A 23,400-nucleotide genomic window follows, 5' to 3' on the forward strand; every position below is an offset into this window, starting at 1 on the left:
GTGAGAGAGGAGAGAGGAGAGAGAGAGAGAGAGAGAGAGAGAGAGAGAGAGAGAGAGAGAGAGAGAGAGAGAGAGAGAGAGAGAGAGGGAGAGAGAGAGAGAGAGAGAGAGAGAGAGAGAGAGAGAGAGAGAGAGAGAGAGAGAGAGAGAGAGAGAGAGAGAGAGAGAGAGAGAGAGAGGAGAGAGAGAGAGAGAGAGGAGGAGAGAGAGAGAGAGAGAGAGAGAGAGAGAGAGAGAGAGGCTTTCACATTTCCCTCCCTATACCTCAGGAATGAGCACTGTGTTCTTCAGTACAGCGCTAACTAACCAGACCTGGGTTTAAGTGGTATTTGATTTATATTCAAATATTTTTTGCGTTTGATTGGAGTGTCAGACTGGTGGGTTTTGCAGTTTCTGAGCTATTCCATTTGTTCCATTGCGCCAGGCAAGCTCAAACAAGAACAGTTCAAGTATTTGAAAGATTTCAAATACGATTTGAACCCAGGTCTTGAGTGTCATTCTTCAGCACTAACAGACAAAATTGCTCTCATTCAGTTAGTACATTCAGTATGCATTAATGCACAGGCACAAACACGCGCACAAACAGGAGGCGGCTGCGTTGTCTGTGAAGCCTGTGTGGGCTGTTTCTGGGTCTTTATAGTGTGTGTGTGTGTGTGTTCATGTGTTTGCAAATACATGCATGTCTGTCTTTGTTAGTGTATGGAATTTGAGCTAAGCTTTCATCTGTAAACAGGTGCTCAAACAGAGCCACAAGACCCATTTTTATACTAGTGTGAGGTTCTATATAATAAGTACTAATACTCCAGGCTACTCGATGTAAAGTAAGAGAATGTTGCCTTAACTTGAGGTGACCTGCTTTTAGAAACTTCACATCACCTCTTAGAGGAGGAGAACCTGTGGGATGATCTGCATATTCCTTTGATCTCAGGGAGCAGTCATCATTAAAGAAGAGAGGACCGAGTCAGTGTGCCTCTTACTTTAGCCCCTCTGCTACCTATACCTGGTGCATCTAGCACTACCACAGCCCCACCGTTAAGATCACCCTTCTCTGAAGCATGAAGCTGCCCTTCACTTCAAACAGCTCCTTGAGGTGCCTTGGTGTAGTCAAAGCCAATGCTACTCTGTCCTTCACCACCCAGTCTGCTGATAGTGGTACACTGCCCTTGGATTGAGGGATGTTAATTTCTCCTCCCGTCCTCTCTGTTTATTGGTCTCTCTGTTCCTCACGTCCCTGAACCTGCTTGAGGGAGAGAGAGAGACTTTCTTTAATGATACATTTTCATATCATTAAATCCTCACCACTCCCCTTCAAAAAAAAGGCTGCATACTCAGCTTACCCTCTACCCACGATACTAAACAACATCACAATAACCAAAACCTCACCCCTTCTACAACCGTATATCATGAAAACTATTCATTTAAACAGAGTCTGAAGGTAGACCCTTAAGCAAGGTTGTGTCCCACATTCTCAACCTTAAACCTTTCCTGGGTGAGAGGACACCATAACCCTCATTTTTCACAGTGCGTTGTACTGATCTTACAAACTTTCCCAGATCGCAAAAAAATGCTTGACCCATCTGCATGACTGGCTGTCAGCTCTGGACCCATTGAGGAAGAGTCTGAAAAGAAAGCCTTCCTTATCGTCCTCTTCCTCAGACTCGTCTTCCTCGTCTCCATCTCCCAACCTGACCTCCTGCCCTTGGGGTATATACGTACGGTCACTGTGGGGACCGTACGTATATGGTCCCCACTGTTCTTTGGTGCCTTTGACCACACCAGCCTCTCCCCTCCCACCTCCTTTCTTCTCCCACTTATTTTCCTCTTCCACATGACACCCTCCTCCAGCCCCCTAGTCGCCTACCCTTCCCCACTATACTCTCCTCGTCCACTAGCATAGCCTTACTAGGCCCAGCCTCATCTACACCACCATCTATTGCATGACTTGGCCCAGCCTCTGCTGCCAGCGCCTCATGGCCCCCTTGACCTTCATTTCCCCAACTGGCGCTTGTACCCTCACCTTGTCTATGGCCTTAATGTGGGCACCGCTGCTCCCGAGTGGTGCTGCGGTCTAAGGCACTGCAGATTGTGATAATAAAATGGCGCCGGAGTAGAAGGCTGACGTTCTACGTGTCCCCAACCGATTGTGTTATTTTGTACATAATGTTGCCGCTACTGTCTCTTATGACTAAAAATAACTTCTGGACATCAGGACTGCGATTACTCACCACAGACTGGCAGAATCCTTTTTTTCCCGAGTCTGATGAGCCTGATGTGAATGATATACTGCTTTCTTGGGAACAGGCCCAGATCCCTGTGATTTGCATGAAGAGGAGGCCAAGAAAATGGGACGGAGGGCAGGCTGACGTTTGATAATTCGTAGGCGATCAAATAAACCCCTACTTCCTTCCATTCTGCTAGCAAATGTGCAATCTTTGGAGAATAAAATCGATTACCTACGCGGAATATTAAACTACCAACGGGACATTCAAAACTGTAATATCTTATGCTTCACGGATTTGTGGCTGCACGACAATACTATCAACATACAGCTGGCTGGTTATACACTCAACAAGCAAGAGAGAACAGCGGACTATGTCTTTTTTGTAAATAAATAACAGCTGGTGCACGATATCTAAGGAAGTCTCGAACTATTGCCCACCTGAGGTGTAGAGTATCTCATGATACTACACCTCAATTAGTGTATGTAAACTTCTGACCCACTGGAATTATGATACAGTGAATTAAGAATGAAAGAATCTCTGTAAACAAATGTTGGAAAAATTGCTTGTGTCATGCACAAAGTAGATGTCCTAATCGACTTGTTAACAAACTATTGTTTTGGCAAGACATTTGTGGAGTGGTTGAAAAACAAGTTTAATGACTCCAACCTAAGTGTATGTAAACATCCGACTTCAACTGTATATACCCCAACCAGAAGCCATGGATTATAGGCAACATCACTGAGCTAAAGGCTAGAGCTGCCTCTTTCAAGGAGCGGGACTCTAACCCGGAAGCTTATACGACATCCTGCTATGCCCTCCGATGAAAACCATCAAACAGGCAAAGCATCAATACAGGACAAAGATCGAATCGTACTACACCGACTCTGACGCTCTTCGGAGCAAACTATTACCGACTACAAAGGGAAGCACAGCCGGAGCTGCCCAGTGACACGAGCCTACAAGATGAGTCAAACTACTTCTATGCTCGCATCGAGGCAAATAACACTGAAACAGCATGAGAGCACCAGCTGTTCCGGAAGACTGTGATCACTCTCTTTGCATCCGATGTGAGTAAGACCTTTAAACAGGTCAACATTCACAAGGCCGCAGGGCCAGACGGATTACCAGGATGTGTACTGAGAGCATGTGCTGACCAACTTGCAAGTGTCTTCACTGACATTTTCAACCTCTCCCTGTCAGTCTGTAATACCAACATGTTTTAAGCAGACCACCATAGTGCCTGTGCCCAAGAACACTAAGGTAACTGCCCTAAATGACTACCAACCCGTAGCACTCATGCCTGTAGCCATGAAGTGCTTTGAAAGGCTGGTCATGGCTAACTTCAACACCATTATCCCAGAAACCCTAGACCCACTCCAATTTGCATACCTCCCCAACAGATCCACAGATGATGCAATCTCTATTGCACTCCCCACTGCCCTTTCCCACCTGGACATAAGGAACACCTATATGAGAATGCTATTCATTGACTACAGCTCAGCTTTCAACACCATAGTGCCCTCAGAGCTCATCACTAAGCTAAGGACCCTGGGACTAAACGCCTCCCTCTGCAACTGGATCCTGGACTTCCTGACGGGCCGCCCCCAGGTGGTAAGGGTAGGTACAACACATCCGCCACGCTGATCCTCAACACAAGGGTCCCTCAGGGGTGCGTGCTCAGTTCCCTCCTGTACTCCCTGTTCACTCATGACTGCACGGCCAGGCACGACTCCAACACCATTGTTAAGTTTGCCGATTACACAACCGTGGTAGGTCTGAACAACGACGAGACGACGAACCTATAGGGAGGTCAGAGACCTGTTGCCAGGGCAACAACCTCTCCCCCAATGTGATCAAGACAAAGGAGATGATTGTGGACTACAGGAAAAAGAGGACTGAGCACTCCCCCTTTCTCATCAGCAGGGCTACGGTGGAGCAGGCTGAGAGCTTCAAGTTCTTGGTGTCCACGTCACCAACACACTAACATGGTCCAAGCACACCAAGACAGTCGTGAAGAGGGCACGACAAAACCTATTCCCTCTCAGGAGACTGAAAAGATTTGGCGTGGGTCCTCAGATCCTCAAAAGGTTTTACAGCTGCAGCATCAAGAGCATCCTGACTGTTTGCATCCCTGCCTGGTATGGCAACTGCTCGGCCTCAGACCGTAAGGCACTACAGAGGGTAGTGCGAACGGCCCAGTACATCACTGGAGCCAAGCTTCCTGCCATCCAGGACCTCTATACCGGGCGGTGTTAGAGGAAGACCCTAAACATTGTCTAAGATTCCAGCCACTAGTCATAGACTGTTCGCTCTGCTACCGCACGGCAAACGGTACTAGGTCCAAGAGGCTTCTACCCCCAAGCCATGAGACTCCTGAACATCTAATCAAATGGCCACCCAGACTATTTGCGTTGCCCCTCTCCCCCTCTTTTACACCGCTGCTACTCTCTGTTGTTATCATCTATGCATAGTCACTTTAATAACTCTACGTACATGTACATATTACCTCAACTAACCCAGTGCCCCCACACATTGACTCTGTGCCGGTACCCCTCTGTATATAGTCTCGTTATTTTACTGCTGCTCTTTAATTACTTGTTGCTTTTATTTCTTATTCTTATCTGTATTTTTTTTAACTGCATTGTTTGTTAGGGATTCGTAGGTAAGCATTTCACTGTAAGGTCTACACATGTTGTATTAGGCTGTTGGTCGACTGAGATTTCTTTAGTCAAACAGTTGCAAATTATTTATATTTTTCATACACAAGACACCTGTCTGATTCGTGCCTGTCTCAGTGGACTAATCCATTGCAGAGGCTGCGGGGATGGCACAGTCCATCACTCAGGCATCAGCAATGGAAGGCACTTGTGCCGTGAGGGTATTTGCCTTCTCAGTGCTTGAAGCGTCACTATAGACACCATGGTTCGAATCCAGGCTTTATCACAACTGGTCCGTGATTGGAATCCCATAGGGCGGCGCACAATTGGCCCAGCATCGTTCAGGTTTGGCTGGTGTAGGCCTGTCATTGTAAATAAGAATTTGTTCTTAACTGACTTGCCTAGTTAAATAAAGGTTACATTTAAAAATTGTAAAAAATTATGCCCCAAATCACCTCACTCAAAAACACTGCAGACTGTCTTTGCTGGCAAACCCCGCATAGAGCCTCTCCCCATGCCTTACTTTAAAATGCATATTTAACTGTTATTCATTGTTGTTCAGAAATATGAACACTTGCCTACGGATTGAAACAACAAATATTCCACTAACAATCAGCCTGCAGTCAACTCTTTTCATGAACACAACCACCGCTTTTGTTCATTCTGTATAAATTCAGCTCCTACCTGTTCACCGACTGAGCAGAGAGAGCTCCCCCTCAAACTTCAGTTGACCTAGCTGGCAGACCTGCATCTGAGGTGTTGGAATGCTATAGATCCAGTGACGCTTTCCTTTCCTTTAGCTAGCTCCCCCTGATCTCAACAACTCCTTCCCGGCTCACTTCCTGTAAGGAGATCCTACATCACAGAGAGATGATGGAGAACTTCCCCACCTCTCTGACTGCGCCCCATGCTCTACCATTTAATCTGTGTACTCTACACAGTACATAGCGCCTAAAATTAGAAGGCCACGAGATTCCTTCCATCCTAGCGTTGTTTTGATGTTTTCTACTGTTCCGTGATGCGTTGTTGGTTGTGTTCTGTAGCGTGATCATTAAGGTGGGACTGGAGAAGCAGGTGTTTTCTTAGTGTCCCTCTCAAGGTTGCCACAGCATCACTTTCCCCCACTGGGGGAGAACTTAATTAAAATAGTTTGTGAGCCAGCACTAGAGGAGATGTTGTGTGTGTCTGTGTGTCTGTCTGTGTGTCTGTGTGTCTGTGTGTCTGTGTGCCTGTCTGTCTGTCTGTCTGTCTGTCTGTCTGTCTGTCTGTCTGTCTACTTTGTAAGGAGAGCAGCACATCACTTGTTACTGCCCTTCTGTCTTGTGCTTTGAAATCTTTCTATACTAGTTAGGCTCACATCTATATATTTTCTCTACCTCCACTAACAACTGACAGCACAACCCCCCCCCCCCCCCCCCCTGCCTTACCACTCTTTAGTAATGTCTGACCTATTCTACGTTTGCGTCTTAAATGGCACCCTATTCTATAGTGCACCACTTTTGACCCGAGCCCTATGGGCCCTGGTCAAAAGTAGTGCCCTACATATGGAATAGGGTGCCATTTGAGACACAGTGGGTCCAAATGTGTTAGAGAAGTGAAAGGTCAGGTAAAGGTTTAGTGTGGAACACTGTTAGAAGACTAACACACACTTCCTGCTCCTTAACCCTCTGGAAATGTTGGTCTCATCCAGAGTCTGCTTCCCAAATGGCACCCTATTTCCTTTATAGTCCACTACTTTTGATCAGTACCCATATAGTGCACTATATAGAAAATAGGGTGCCATTTGGGACACATCCAGAGAGCTGAGAAAAAAACACATTCTCGCTCTCTCTCTCTCTCTTCTAACCCGGACGTGACATCACCTAGGCCTGGTGATAGACGGGACTGTTGGTGTGACACACACAAAAACACACACGCACAAGACTTCGAAAATCCAGGAGGACAAGGACGTGTGTGCGTGTGTAGCCGTGAAAGAACCCTAACAGTTTAATGGAAATGACACACACACACACACACACGTCCTCGTCAACAACAAGGCCAGGTCAAAGTTGATTGGCTGGTTTGCAGCATCCTGCCTTTCTCCTCTCCTCTTCTGCACAGGAAATGAATACCTCTCTGTCCGTGGTGGCTCCTTCCGACAGAATTGTCACTCTAGTATATGGAAGTCAACAGCCATATTTGGCATTTTAGAAGGAGCACATTACACATGGAGGTCGGCTTGCACAGATCCGATTGTATCACAAAAGTAGACAGAATATCTTCACTACTGTATCAAGAAAGCAAGATTTTGCTTAAAAAATAAATTACTTGTAAACATCATTTGAAAAAACAATAGGCTACATAGGCTCTTTTGGCGGAATTCAGAATGCTGAGGGTTTATCCTCTTTCCCCCCTCCATTGAGTTGGATATTGATTGATCCACATCCCTATTCAGAGCCAAGCGGCTAGATCATAATTGGAATGCCATTTCTCTCTTATTGATCTGTTCAGGTGACAGCTAATGACATACGGTGGTATGCTTCTGTTCCTGTATGTCCACTCTGCATGGGACTGTATACCATGGGCTACGTCCTAAATGGCACCCAATTTCATATGTTGTGCACTACTTTTGACCATAGGGCATGTACACTGAGTATACCAAATAGGAACACCTTCCTAACATTGAGTTGCACCATCCCTCCCCTTTGCCCTCAGAACAGCCTTAATTTGTCGGTGCATGGACTCTACAAGGTGTCGAAAGCGTTCCACAGGGATGCTGTCCGATGTTGAGTCCAATGCTTCCCACAGTTGTGTCAAGTTGGCTGGATGTTCTTTGGGTAGTGGAACATTCTTGATACACACAGGAAACTGTAGCGATGAAAACCCCAGGAGCGTTGCAGTTCTTGGCTCAAACCGATGTGCCTGGCATCAACTACCGTACCCCGGTATTTATATTTATGACATTTTGTCAGCCGGTTATTGTCATGCAAAATACTGCCGATCTCATGGTAATTTACTGATAATTAACATAAACATGTCTAGCATCTCCAGGCCTCCATGCATACAAGCCACTGATGCACGCCTTTGTAACATCTACATTTTAAAAAGTCTAATAAATTAATTTAATATGCACCATAACAATACATAAAATATTTATTTTAGTCAGGTCTAAAGAAACATGAAATGAAGAAAATGTATTTCAGAAGAACAAAATATGAGTTGGCCTTCTGTAGGCCTATGTTATTTGGCTATGCGCCATGCTGTAGGCTGGTTCATTTAGCTGAGAAGATATGCTTATAAGTCCTGTGACATTATTTTATATGATTTCATAGTAAGAATAATATAATTGAGCTGAATGAAATAGAAAGGATATATTTCCTATTATGGAGCGAGAGCGTAAAAGTGATAATTTGATGTAACAGGTCCTATATGCTAGATTTAGAGTTAATTCGCAAATTTAGTTGTGAATGATACAAAACTTAGACTGTCTTAGAAATCAAAACATATATGAGCTGCATGGTGCAACTATAGGCTATTGATGATTTGAGAAAGTATGGGGGAAAAAAGCTCCGGCTGCACAGCTGTTCTCTCATCAAGTGTTCATATTTTCACCGATCAGACTATTCTCAATTTAATCTTGTCTTTAATAATCTGTCAAATTGTTTTCAATTTAGAATTGAATATTATCAAATGGGCAGGAACAGGGTTTTATACTGGGAACATGTGCCTAATATGAGCATCTGAGACACAGGCAGAAAAAAAACTAAGCGCACACTTCCAACAACGAAACAAGTTCAAGTCGAGCAGTCATTTGAAAGAGTAAGAACATTTCTCAAAGGCGAAATCCATTAACGCCAAGATAATGGAATGCATTGCCCTTGACAATCAACCGTTCCCTCTCGTGGATGATGTTGGCTTTCGCTGACTGGTCGAGCACCTCGAGCCCCGTTACACACTACCAAGTAGGCGCTATTTTTCAGATGTTGCCCTACTGGAGTTACAGTATTGTTGAAACGCACATCCATTAGCTACTTGCTATGGGCTTCACTGCTATTAGCTTCACGACTGACATTTGGACCAGTGATGTCCACCCCATGAGCACTCTGAGTCTGACAGTACAGTGGGTCGATGAGGATTTCGTACTGAGCAGAGCCGTATTGCATGCTCAAGAATGTGCTGGTTCTCATACTGCTTCTGCCATTTCAATGGCATTTGAGAACATGTTTGAAACATGAACACACTCCTAGCTCCATTCGAACAACTGACTCGAAATAAGCTCATCAACTGTGTCTGCAGCAGACATGATACCCTCTGTCATGGTATTGAAACGCCTGCTCAACCAAACTGCCAACACTGACCGTGGGGTTAAAACTTGCACTAGAGGCTGTGAACAAACGATTCGGTGGCATTCTCTCTGAGCCTCTTTGCTGTGTCGCCACCATGCTCAATGCTAGGTACAAGGACCTCTACTTCGATGCAGACAAGAAACAGGGTTTACGTGAAATGTTACATACACAGCTGGACAAGATGAAAACGGACACAGTGACAGTGCGCTCCGACGAAGAGGACCCACGACATGAGGCCACGGACAGACAGAGCTGAAACTTCACTGCTTGACATGTAAACTCAGCAAAAAAAGAAATGTCCCTTTTTCAGGACTCTGTCTTTCAAAGATGATTTGTAAAAATCCAAATAACTTCACAGATCTTCATTGTAAAGGGTTTAAAAGCTGTTTCCCATGCTTGTTCAATGAACCATAAACAATTAATGAACATGCACCTGTGGAACGGTCGTTCAGACACTAACAGCTTACAGACGTTGGGCAATTAAGGTAACAGTTATGAAAACTTAGGACACTAAAGAGGCCTTTCTACTGACTCTGAAAAACACCAAAAGAAAGATGCCCACGGTTCCTGCTCATCTGCGTGAATGTGCCTTAGGCATGCTGCAAGGAAGCATGAGGACTGCAGATGTGGCCAGGGCAATAAATTGCAATGTCCGTACTGTGAGACGCCGAAGACAGCGCCACAGGGAGACAGGACGGGCAGCTGATCGTCCTCGCAGTGGCAGATCACATGTAACAACACCTAGACAGGATTGGTACATCTGAACATCACACCTGCGGGACAGGTACAGGATGGCAACAACAACTGCCCGAATTACACCAGGAACGCACAATCCTTCCATCAGTGCTCAGACTGTCCGCAATAGGCTGAGAGGCTGGACTGAGGGCTTGTAAGGCAGGTCCTCACCAGACATCACCGACAACAACGTCGCATATGGGCGCAAACCCACTGTCGCTGGACCAGACAGGACTGGCAAAAAGTGCTCTTCACTGACGAGTCGCAGTTTTGTCTCACCAGGGGTGATGGTTGGATTCGCGTTTATCGTCGAAGGAATGTGCATTACACCGAGGCCTGTACTCTGGAACGGGATCGATTTGGAGGTGGAGGGTCCGTCATGGTCTGGGGCGGTATGTCACAGCATCATCGGACTGAGCTTTTTGTCATTGCAGGCAATCTTAACGCTGTGCGTTACAGGGAAGACATCCTCCTCCCTCTTGTATTACCCTTCCTGCAGGCTATTCCGGACATGACCCTCCAGCATGACAATGCCACAATGATTTCCTGTAAGACAGGAATGTCAGTGTTCTGCCATGGCCAGCGAAGAGCCCGGATCTCAATCCCATTGAGCATGTCTGGGACCTTTTGGATCGGAGGGTGAGAGCTAGGGCCATTCACCACAGAAATGTCTGGGAACTTGCAGGTGCCTTGGTGGAAGAGTGGGGTAACATCTCACAGCAAGAACTGGCACATCTGGTGCAGTCCATGAGGAGGAGATGCACTGCAGTACTTAATGCAGCTTGTGGCCACACCAGATACTGACTATTACTTTTGATTTTGATCCCCCCCACTTTGTTCAGGGACACATTATTCCATTTCTGTTAGTCACGTTTGTGGAACTTGTTCAGTTTGTCTCAGTTGTTGAATCTTGTTATGTGAGTACAAATATTTACACATGTTAAGTTTACTGAAAATAAACGCAGTTGACAGTGAGAGGACGTTGCTTTTTTTGCTGAGTTTATGATGAAATCCTGTTTGAGAATGAAATGACTGAACAAATGAACAACGAAACAGCACAGCAAGTAAGTGAAAGAAATAGGTTTTGATTATGTTTTACCGTTAATGGGGACATGTGTAAATGCCAACAAAATAACTTTTGTGTGTGTGTGTGTTTCAGCTATTTAACTGTACTAGCAGGCTTATCCTTTTCACCCGTGAGTTCCAAATATCTCTAATGGTCGCCCCAGTGTGAGTTGTCTTATGCACGTGATGTCAGAATGCACTCACTGTTCCAAAATGTGATTGTTACGCAACAGGACAGTTAACCTCTTACATCTAAACGTTCCGCTAGCGGAACACCTGCTCCAATATCCAATGATGGGCGTGGCGCGAAATACAAATTCCTCTAAAATCCGAAAACTTCCATTTTTCAAACATATGACTATTTTACAGCATTTTAAAAACAAGACTCTCGTTAATCTAACCACACTGTCCGATTTCAAAAAGGCTTTACAGCGAAAGCAAAACATTAGATTATGTCAGCAGAGTACCCAGCCAGAAATAATCAGACTACCCATTTTTCAAGCTAGCATATAATGTCACAAAAAACAAAACCACAGCTAAATGCAGCACTAACCTTTGATGATCTTCATCAGATGACAACCCTAGGACATTATGTTATACAATGCATGCATGTTTTGTTCAATCAAGTTCATATTTATATCAAAAACCAGCTTTTTTACATTAGCATGTGACGTTCAGAACTAGCATACCCCCCGCAAACCTCCGGTGAATTTACTAAATTACTCACGATAAAGGTTCACAAAAAACATAACAATTATTTTAAGAATTATAGATACAGAACTCCTCTACGCACTCGATATGTCCGATTTTAAAATAGCTTTTCGGTGAAAGCACATTTTACAATATTCTCAGTAGATAGCCCAGCCATCACGGCTAGCCATTTAGACACCGATCAAGTTTAGCCCTGACCAAAATCAGATTTACTATTAGAAAAGTTTGATTACCTTTGATGTTCTTCGTCAGAATGCACTCCCAGGACTGCTACTTCAATAACAAATGTTGGTTTGGTCCAAAATAATCCATAGCTATGTCCAACAGCGGCGTTTTGTTCGTGCGTTCTAGACACTATCCGAATGGTAAATAAGGGTCGTGCGCATGGCGCATTTCGTGACAAAAGATTTCTAAATATTTCATTACCGTACTTCGAAGCATGTCAACCGCTGTTTAAAATAAATGTTTATGCCATTTTTCTCGTAAAAAAGCGATAATATTCCGACCGGGAATCTGCGTTTCGGTAAATAGAGGGAAAAACAGAAAGACGGGGGCGGCCAGTGCACGCGCCTAAGCCCACTGTCCCCTGATCGGCCACTTGACAAACGCGATAATGTGTTTCAGCCAGGGCTTTGAATTACGTCATTCAGCTTTTTCCCGGGCTCTGAGAGCCCATTGGAGCCGTAGGAAGTGTCACGTAACAGCAGAGATCCTTTGTAATGGATAGAGATGACAAAGAAGGTCAAGAAATGGTCAGACAGGGTACTTCCTGTACAGAATCTTCTCAGGTTTTGGCCTGCCATTTGAGTTCTGTTATACTCACAGACACCATTCAAACAGTTTTAGAAACTTTGGAGTGTTTTCTATCCAAAGCTAATAATTATATGCATATTCTAGTTTCTGGGCAGGAGTAATAATCAGATTAAATCGGGTACATTTTTTATCCAGCCGTGAAAATACTGCCCCCTAGCCATAACAGGTTAACACGCGCTACCTGCTAATTGTCTATAGGCTGTGGTTCAACTTATCAATTTCGATTTATTTTCTAACAAGTTGTATTTTCTCACAGTTTGAATTGTGAGGTGTGATCCACCTCGTTAATTCACATAGAAGTAGTACATTTCAGCGTTGCGGACAATTTATGTTTAAGGCTTTACTGAGCCGGATAAACTTCTCTCTTCCAGGAGAACCCACCGCACTCCACTCATGTTTGCGCAGATCAAGTATGCATATATTTGCGCAGTCTTGCAAGAATTGGAAAATTTTCTTGCTGGCGCTCGCTTTGCCTTCCTTGTTGTTTTCCTTACCCATAATAACTTTGGATGTGTGTGTTCCTATCAAAGTAAGTTCCTTATTTTCTGTATATCGTGTTGTCGTTTCTACTGTAGGCGATACAGTATATGTATGTTTGGAGGATAATGTATTTACATTCTTATTCACATGTTTTCAATTACTAGTGACAAATAATGCATTCCGATTATTTCATATATTGTAATAGACACCTATGATGTGTGTAAAATACTTTTTTGAAGGTTGTACTGATTTATAATGAGCTAAGCTATTTGCCAGCTATGTGTGGCGCCATGTTTGTTGACGTTATACAATGCATTCTGGGTGTCACATAATCTGCCAGACCAAAGATGTTATAATGAGGTGAAGAATGGTTCACTCATCTTTCGGGTAAACTTCCAGAAGTGAATGAAGGGAAGTGGATGATCGTAGATGACACACCCCCTTCAACAAGCATACTGTAAACAGACAACTCATCTTGTCTCTTATCTTTGGTTGATGTGAAAAAAACAAGCATGGTGGCGCGCACAAACTACCCATTGTCGGATTATTTTCGATTTCTAGAAAGTGTTTTACTCAATTATTTCGAACAATGGTGAGCTCACCCGTGATGTGATAGTAGTAATTGCTATTAGCTAATTCTTATTGTAGTTTGTTAGCCCAAAGTTATAAAAATATGACCGCTTGCGTTATTTCAATCTTTCCTCAGTTAGCACCAGGACAAATGTAGCCTACATTTTTCCAGGTTTGGATGATTGTGTTATGCTGTAGCTACTTCTGTGAATGTCTGAACATGGATTGCATCCAAAAATAAACTACTCACATTCTGGACATAACTTAAGGACTGTGTTTGTGCAAAATATTTCTGAAAAAACTATATGCCCAGCTCAAATGCTGATTGTTGCATCATTCGAAACTGGACGTTCTAAGTACGCGTTCTAATCACACCAGTTTGATCGTACGCTACAGGGACCACTGTAGAATGATCACACCCCTCTGTTGGTACATGTGAAAAGGTTAAATGGTAGCAAAAAATGTTTATCGGTTATCGGAATCGGGAAGGGAAATATTGGATATCAGTGTCGGCCAAAAATGTCATATCGGTGCATCACTAATAATAATACAGTCCACACTCAAAGGTATAATTATATACTATAATTTGTTTAATTTTGGAGTGAAGGCTAGACCAATTATGTACCAAAGACATCTTAAATCAGTTCTGTTTTATGTTTTTCTTCTGTAATATGCGGTAGGCTATGTATTGTATAACTGCACAATCATCATTTTAATTCAGGTTTTTCTTTCGGGCATTCTGAATTAAATCATCACCTTAGAAAGCGCTGTCCATTACACTGTTTCAACCTGCTGTAGAACTTCTTTCTTCAAATTGATCATCACAGTGAGGTGGGTTTTGAAAGTATGATACTGTTTTGATGATAATTGTTTGATGTGATTTTCGATTGCATTTGCATTGACGTCAGAGTGGTTAGAGGGACAATAGAGCCAATAGAGCACAAGGCCATTCGGACCTGATGGTAGTTAGCAAGTTGGGTACTACCAAAGCATATCCAGAGTGTATAACAGGGGATTACCTTGACTCAACGGTCACATCACATTTGTGACCCGATTCAGGAAACTAGGCATATGTCTCAAGTCACGACTTCACAGGAGAGCCGTTTGAACGTTAAAAAAAAAGTTTGATCAAAATGCTTTTTTGCCAGAAATGCCTTCGCAGAACTTTCATGTGCCTTAATAAAACTTTTATGCCATCTCTAAATATAAATAAAGTTGTTAAATTACGAGCCTAGTTGGTTTAGCCAACGAAAAAGGAAGGAACTTTCCCGCCAACCATGATTGGCTGAGATAATGACGAGAGATGAGTTTCAGATTGCTCAGCAGTGTAGCATCTTGTGTCTATAAAATGAGCTGCTCGATATGTGTAGATAATCCTTTCTACGGCAGTTTTTTGAAAGATATAACGTTAGCCATGGAGAACTGCAAATATGTTGCTACTGCTCTCAATAAAATTGCTACCCTGAATTTATCAGGCGCTATCGACAAAGATCGGGGGGGGGTGTGTGTGTGTGTGTGTGTGTGTGTGTGTGTGTGTGTGTGTGTGTGTGTGTGTGTGTGTGTGTGTGTGTGTGTGTGTGTGTGTGTGTGTGTGTGTGTGTGTGTGTGTGTGTGTGTGTGTGTGTGTGTGTGTGTGTGTGTGTGTGTGTGTGTGTGTGTGTTAACCTCTCTAGGGGGTGTGGGATGCTACCATCCCACCTGGCCAACATCCGGTGAAATTGCAGAGCGCCAAATTCAAAAACAGAAATACTCATAATAAAAATTCATAAAACATACATCGGCTTAAAGATTAACTTCTTGTTAATCCAACCACGGTGTCAGATTTCAAAAATACTTTACGGCGAAAGTATACTATTCGATTATCTGAGGACAGCGCCCAGCACACAAAACATTACATACAGTTACCAGCCAAGTAGATTAGTCACAAAAGTCAGAAATAGCAATAAAATTAATCACTTAACTTTGATGATCTTCGTATGGTTGCACTCAAGACTCCCAGTTACACAATAAATGTTTGTTTTGTTCGATAAAGTCCCTCTTTATATCCAAAAACCTCCCTTTTGTTGGCGCGTTTTGTTCAGTAATCCAATGGCTCAAAGGCGGTCACAACAGGCAGATGAAAATTCCAAATAGTACCGGTAAAGTTTGTAGAAACATGTCAAACAACGTTTATAATCAATCCTCAGGTTGTTTTTAGCCTAAATAGTCGATAATATTTCAACTTGACAATAGCGTCGTCAATATAAAAGAAAAACGAGAAAGGTAGGCTCTCGGTCGCGCGCAGGAAACAGCTCTGAGGACATCCCACTATCCACTCACTCAAAGTGGTCATTCTCTCTCATTTTTCAGAATAGAAGCCTGAAACAATGAAACAACTTTAGACTGTTCACAACTAGTGGAAGCCATAGTGAATGGAATCTGGGTCCTATCCCTTTAAATGGTGGATAGGCTTTCATTGGAAAAACAGCCATTTCAAAATAATGACACTTCCTGGACGGATTCTCCTCAAGTTTTTGCCTGCCATATCAGTTCTGTTATACTCAGAGACATTATTTTAACAGTTTTGGAAACTTTAGTATTTTCTATCCAAATCTACCAATTATATGCATATCCTAGCTTCTGGGCCTGAGTAGCAGGCAGTTTACTTTGAGCATGCTTTTCATCCGGAGGTGAAAATAGTGCCCTCTACCCTAATGAGGTTAACACCTGTTTTGAGTGTTGTGCCCTTCAGACACCTATCAGAAGGCGGAAACCGCCTACGCTCATACTCCTCCTGTCTGGGCCCCACCGTGGCTGTCTGAGGTTCTGAGAGTACGACTGGTTTTCTGAGAACACCAGGCTGCCGCAGGCCTGATGAATACAGCCACCTGTCAGAAGATGCTTAGACTCGTTCACCTTGTTATGACCCTATACTTGTGATGGAAGGTCAAGTTTTGGTCAAACCCACTTCTGAGCTTTTAATTGCTGACAAGATGGTTGCTGCTGTCAGGGGGAGGTTAGATTTATTAAATTGTTGTTGCCAGGGAAAGTCACACAAGGGGATCTGGGGAGGCTATATAAGTTGCAGGATGTCTTAGACACCTTGCAGAACCTGGGGAGAGCATATCATATACTGTACTCTGTACCAACTTCTGCCTACAATTGTATTACTAAAGGAGAATTTGAATACTTAATCAAAGAGTGTTTCCTTTCTACTACCAATATACGTTTGAGAATTATATAGAACTGATCATCTGTTGAAGAAATTGACCAACACTAGCTAACATTGAAACTATTTGGCTAGCTATGACAACCGAGCTGTGTTTGAATTCCCATACTAACATACTGTATACTACATACTTATGAGTATATACTGCATGCTATATACAATTAGTTCATTTTAGTATACTGTAAACAGTATGCTTTCACTCTTCACTGTTGCTATGCAACCTCTTGCTAGCATAACACATTACTAGTTTGACATTTTACGACTTTGGGTGTGTTCTTAAATTCAATCTGTGTGCCAGAGTGCGCTCGTAAATTCAGAGCGTTGTCAGATTGTCCGTTTATAAATTGAATGTTTCACTCTGAGCGCACACTGGATGCTCGAATTGAAGAGTAGGGTTGATTTGAGCGATCTTACCTTACAACGGCAGTCAAGTATCCAAGCTAACGTTGGCTAGCTTGCTAGCTACTTCCAGACACAAATGAGACCACTCTGATCATTTTACTCGCCCTAGCAGAGCTGGTTAGTCAGTTTTCATGTTATCCAGAGCGTTGGTGACTGTAACTGTGCTGCTGGCAACAATTTAATGACGCTTTTTTTGCTGACATTTACTGCCATATTTAACGAGTGTTGAGCACTCGTAAATTCATTATTCTGCACTCTGGTACACTCAGACTAGAGTGCTCTGAAATCAGAGTAGATTTTATTTTTGTCTTTTTTATTTTATTTAACCTTTATTTATCTAGGCAAGTCAGTTAAATAAGAACAAATTCTTATTACAATGACAGCCTAGGAACAGTGGGTTAAACTGCCTTGTTCAGGGGCAGAACGACAGATTTTTACCTTGTTTGCTCAGGGATTCGATCCACCAGCTGAAGTTCGATGGCTGGCTTGCTAGCTAACATTGAATCTATTTGGTTAACTTTAGCTAGCTATGACAATTGGATGACGTTACTTTATGGATTGGGATTATATTTCATTTTTTAGCTAGTTAACGTCACATCTAAACAAAAGACCCCAAGTTAAAGCTTGCTGTTAGCTAGCTAACATTAGCTGAGGTTAGATGGTTGGCTTGCTAGCTAACATTAACTTACGTGTATAAAGTGTGTGTAACATTAGTGATGTTTTCTCAGAATGCCATTTCGCATTGCTAGTTATAGCCTAATCATAATGTTAGCTAGCTAACATTTGAACCTATTTGGTTAACAATCGGTTTGTATTACTAGTTACAGCTTGGTGTTAACTAGTCAGCTGATGTTCGATGGCTGGCTAGCTAGCTAACATTTACGTGTATGAACTGTGTGTAGTGATGTTCCCAGAATACCATTTCGCATCTATTGTATAATAATGGTAAAGTATTTGTATCTGGAATTTGTCTTTTAGCATCAGTAGAACACACCTGACTCTCCTCCACCAGTCATACAAGGAGAATGGTCTAATGCAGTGTATGATATACCATTTTGTAGCTCTGAGTCTCTACTTTTATCCAATGTAAAAAATATATATTTAAAAAATGTTGCTCCATAAGACCGATTTGAGCCGGGCAGTCACATTTTATTGCGGTCATGACTGCCGGTGTGGCAGTAATATGGTCACCGCAACAGCCCTAGTCATAATTACTGTGTAACTGTATGGAAGGGGGTGACAACCATCAGCCGCCTCGGTTTTGTATTGAAAATAGCTGTCTTACGACTACACCATGGTGCTACCCTGCTGTTGAGGCTACTGTAGACCTTTAATTGGAAGACCATGTGTGTTAATCAGTTATTTTGTGACGCAAATATATTTAGTATAGTTTTCTCTAAAACGGATTACTTTTTTAATGTTTCAACATAAAAATGAAAATAAATGAAATTCACTGAGTAGGATGGTCCTCCCCTTCCTCCTCTGAAGAGCCTTCACTGTTGCCTACCCTCACCACCTGGGGGCAGCCCATCAGGAAGTCCAGGATCCAGTTGCAGAGGGAGGTGTTCAGTCCCTGGCTCCTGAGCTTAGTGATGAGCTTCGAGGGCACTATGGTATTGAACGCAGAGCTTTAGTCAATGAACAACATTTTCACATAGGTGTTCCTCTTATCCAGGTGGGAGAGGGCAGTGTGGAGTGCAATAGAGATTGTGTCATCTGTGGATCTGTTGGAGCAGTATGCGAATTGGACTGGGTCCAGGGTGTCTGGGATGATGATGGTGTTGATGTGTGGCATGACCAACCTTTCAAAGCATTTCATGGCTACAGATGTGAGTCGTCCTGGGCGATTGTCATTTAGACAGGCTACCTTGGTGTTCTTGGGCACAGGGACTATGGTGGTCTCCTTGAAACATGTTGATATTAGACACCGGGTCAGGGAGAGGTTGAAAATGTAAGTGAAAACACTTGCCAACTGATCAGCGCAAGCTCTAACTAAGCGTCATTGTAATCCATCTGGCCCCGCAGCCTTGTGAATGTTAACCTGTTTAAAGATCTTACATCAGCTACAGAGATCGAGATCACACAGGCGTCCGGAACTGCTATTGCTCTCATGCATGGCTCAATGTTGCTTGCCTTCGAAGCGAGCATAGAAGGCATTTAGTTTGTCTGGTAGGCTCGCGTCATTGGACAGCTCACGGCTGGGTTTCGCTTTGTAATCCGTGATAGTTTGCAAGCCCTGCCACATCCGACGTAGTAGGATTCCTAGTCCTGTACTGGCGCTTTTACTGTTTGATGGCTCATTGGATGTCGTAGCAGGATTTCTTATAAGCTTGTCGGATGTCGAAGTGGGATTTCTTAAGGGTCCCGCTCCTTGAAAGCTAAAGACTTTAGCTCAGTGAGGCTGTTGCCTGTAATCCATGGCGGTCACTGTGGGAGACGACGAGCTATCAAACAGGTCGGGATGAGGTCGTTGATGTACTTATTAATGAAGCCGGTGACTGATGTGGTAAACTCCTCAATGTCTGTGCTAGCAAAACAGTCCTGTAGTTTAGCATCCGTTTCATGAGACCATTTCCGTATTGAGTGCGTCACTGGTACTTCCTGTTTTTGCATGTAAGAAGGAATTAGGAGGATAGCATTGTGGTCAGGTGTTATGCAGCTCTCTGTGTTTTGATAATGAATTGGCATGTGCTGTCAGATCAGTTTTATGCCAAAGTGCATGAAGAAATAATATAAATAGCCTATTGCTGTAATTTGTTGAACACCATGATGCTGAACTGTAGATGATGCCCGATACCTAGTGTACACTCGTATTCAGTACCATACAGATCGTAGTATAATTCAAGGCCCTGGTACCACACACACACTCAGAGACTGTGGACCTGGTTAGCTTGAGGAGAGTACCTTGATTATGGGGGGTGGCTGAGAACATGCCCGCTGGACATGGCTGGCGATGAAGGCCCCCCCCCCCCCCCCCCCCGCATCCTGCCCTTATCTAGCAGAGATCCAGACCTTTAATCTGGGCTAAGACCTGGGGGAAGTTGTCCTGGCCTCCACTGGGCTGGCTGCTGCTGTGCTCCCCCTTCCCACTCTCCCCTGCCCCCGGCACTCCATTCCAGACCCCCCTCCACCTCCAGCCATGTCAAATTTGTCTCCACTTTTGTGGATTGGGGTGATCAGACCTTGGTTCCAAATATTGGGGAAGATGCCAGAGCTGGGGATGATGTTAAAAAGTTTAAGTTTTGCTAATTTGGAATTTGTGGTCTGTATATTTTATAATTTCATTTAATGATACCATCAACCCCACAGGCCTTTTTGGGTTGGAGGGTTTGTATTTTGTCCTGTAGTTCATTCAATGTAATTGGAGAATCCAGTGGGTTCTGGTAGTCTTTAATATTTGATTCTAAGATTTGTATTTGATCATTTATATGTTTTTGCTGTTTGTTCTTTGTTATAGAGCCAAACGATGAAATGGCGCTGACAGAGAGGGCTACTGTACTTCTAGCTCTTGGGAAAATGTGCAGTATTTCGTATTTCAAGCATTTTGCTACACCCACAATAACATCTGCTAAATGTGTATGTGACAAATACAATTTGATTTGAAGATTTGATTTGAAAAAGATTGGAGAAGTGGTTTATCCATGAATCTCCGGTTTGGATAGATAACTCTTCGTGTTGTTTGTTGAGTTTTCCAATTTTATGGATTCTATGGATTCTTCAATTACATTGAGCTGATTTGACGTGCTGTTCCTTCTTTTTCTGTAGTGTATTGTTTTAGTGATTCACCATATGTTTTTGGTTGGATAGGTTTCTCAATTTCTTTCTTAGGTTTTTGCATTCTTCATCAAACCAATTGTCATTGTTTATAATTTTCTTAGATTTGATAGGGAATCTGAGGTCAAATATACTGTTTAGGTTTTCTACTGCCAATTTATACCTTCACTATTACAGTGAAACCTTTTGTCTAGGAAACTGTCTTGAACGGATTACATTTTTTGTTGCCAAATTGTTTTTGGGGAGATTTCCACACTATTTTCCTTAATATTATTCAGTTCCTTTGGCTTTGATGCCTCATGATTGAGCATAGCTCTGTTCAAGTAGAGTGTGATTTTTCTGTGATCTGATAGGGGTGTCAGTGGACTGACTGTGAACGCTCTAAGAGACTCTGGGTTGAGGTCAGTGATAAAGTAGTCTACAGTACTACTGCCAAGAGATTAGCTATAGGTGTGCCTACCAAAGGAGTCCCCTCGAAGCCTACCATTGACTATATACATACCCAGCGTCCGACAGAGCTGCGGGAGTTGTGACCCATTTTTTTTGGTTATGTTGTCGTAGTTGTGTCTAGGGAGGCATATGGGGGAGGGAATGCTGTCACCTCCAGGTAGATGTTTGTCCCCCTGTGTGCTGAGAGTGTCAGGTTCTTGTTCAGGTCAGGCATTTAGGTCACCACAGACTAGTACATGTCACTGAGCCTGGAAATTGTTAATGAAGCTGTCATCGTTAAAGTATGGAGATTCTATTGGGGGGATATAGGTAGTACACATGAGGACATTTTTCTCTGTTGAGATAATTTCCTTATTAATTTCTAGCCAGATGTAAAATGTTCTTGTTTTGACTAATTTAATAGAGTGTGTTAGGTCTGCTCTATGCCAAATTAGCATACCTCCTGAGTCTCTTCCCTGTTTCACACCTGGTATTTTGGTGGATGGGACTATCAGTCGTCTGTAACCTAGTGGGCAACCAGTGGGTCCGTCTCCTTTATACCATGTTTCTTGTAGGATGAGAATGTCTGTATTTCCAATTTCTTTGATGAATTCTGGGTTCCTGCTCTTCAGGCCAAAGACAGATGACCTCAGACCTTGTATATTCCAGGATGAATTAGTAAATGCTTTGTGTTCCATAGTGTCTAGTATTGTTTTTGTGTGGTTTAGGCCCGGACCATCACAGTAGGTGTGAGCAGAGCATCTGATACATACCTCTTAGGTTGCAGGATGGGGCTTGGGCGGGTGTAATAGTGGGGGTTGGGCCTGTTCCTCTACTCACGGCCTGGGTATATGTCCTGCTGTCATGTTGAAGTCCTTGCCCCAGGGGCGGGGGCCATGGGGTGGGCAGAAGGGGCATAGGTCTGATATGGGGGGCCAATATAGGGTCTGTCTCTGTCCTCCTGCTGTTTGAAGTTTCTGTTCTAGCTCTACGTGAAGCACCAAGTTTTCTTGATGGATTTTTAACTACAAAAAAAATCTGAGAAGAAAATGAAGCCTCCTCTCTCTTTATTCCACGGACTGAGACGAGACAAGCACTGCTCAATCTTGGGCTGTATCAGGGTTTTCGTTTGACTATCAATCCCATTGCAAAATAATGATTTGTATTTATTGATTGAAATATCAGTCGATGGAAATACATTTGCCCGTCATGCTTATCCTTCTATAGATTAATTTGCACCCCAAAACAAATCATTAAATTAGAGCGTGTGTATTTTCATTAATCATTAATTGTATTTATCACACAAGCACAGCATACAGAGACGTTTTATCATTCTGCTGCTTTAGCTTCTCAGCTCATTTTGAACAGTTTGATTTTCAGGATTAAAAAGAGCTACTATTTTTTTTTTTTTCTCAAATGGTAATTGAGGCATGCCTCCCATTTGCCATTCAAGTGCATGGGCAATGGTAGGCAGGCTATCAGCACATCACCCACCACTTTTCAATGTGAGCTGGAGGCAGTATGCATTTTGAAAACATTGTTTGAAACCTGAATGTTTTACTTCACATTGAGGCATGTCTTACCTTGCTTCAAAGTAGCCTAGGCAAAATCCGACCATAGAAACGTGGAGGCAATTATTTTATAAAGACTTCCTCATATGCCATTGAAACCAGCTCTCCTGTTCTATTGGTTTTCATATCAACTTGCTTTCATCGTCCAGAAGCCAAAGGCACATCTTTAGATTCCCTCTCTTTCTACTTTTCTAAAGGAGATTTTAATCTCTGTCACATATGGAACTTCTCTCCTCAGGTGTGCTGTTTAGAATGGAGCAAATTGCATTTTGGCAAATGTTTGAAAATGATTTTTTATTGGCTGCTTCAATACAGGAGTTGAATGTTTTGTTAAGATTAATTACCACAATCTAAATGTGATTTCCGTCATTCTGAGCACCGTGGGTGGACGACCTTATGGGTATATTGGTCCGGTAAATTTCTCAAATGGCCAGTAAA

At 43.0% G+C, this 23,400-nt stretch overlaps 1 protein-coding gene across 2 annotated transcripts in view; it reads left to right on the forward strand.

The window, feature by feature from the left end:
- LOC106590042 (zinc finger protein 438) overlaps window positions 1–23,400 on the forward strand; it is a 109,444-nt gene that overhangs the window by 71,823 nt on the left and 14,221 nt on the right. The gene's annotated exons all lie outside the window — the stretch shown is intronic.

Source organism: Salmo salar, chromosome 29 (assembly GCF_965601325.2).
Source record: "Salmo salar chromosome 29, fSalSal1, whole genome shotgun sequence".
Taxonomy (NCBI): Eukaryota; Metazoa; Chordata; class Actinopteri; order Salmoniformes; family Salmonidae; genus Salmo; species Salmo salar.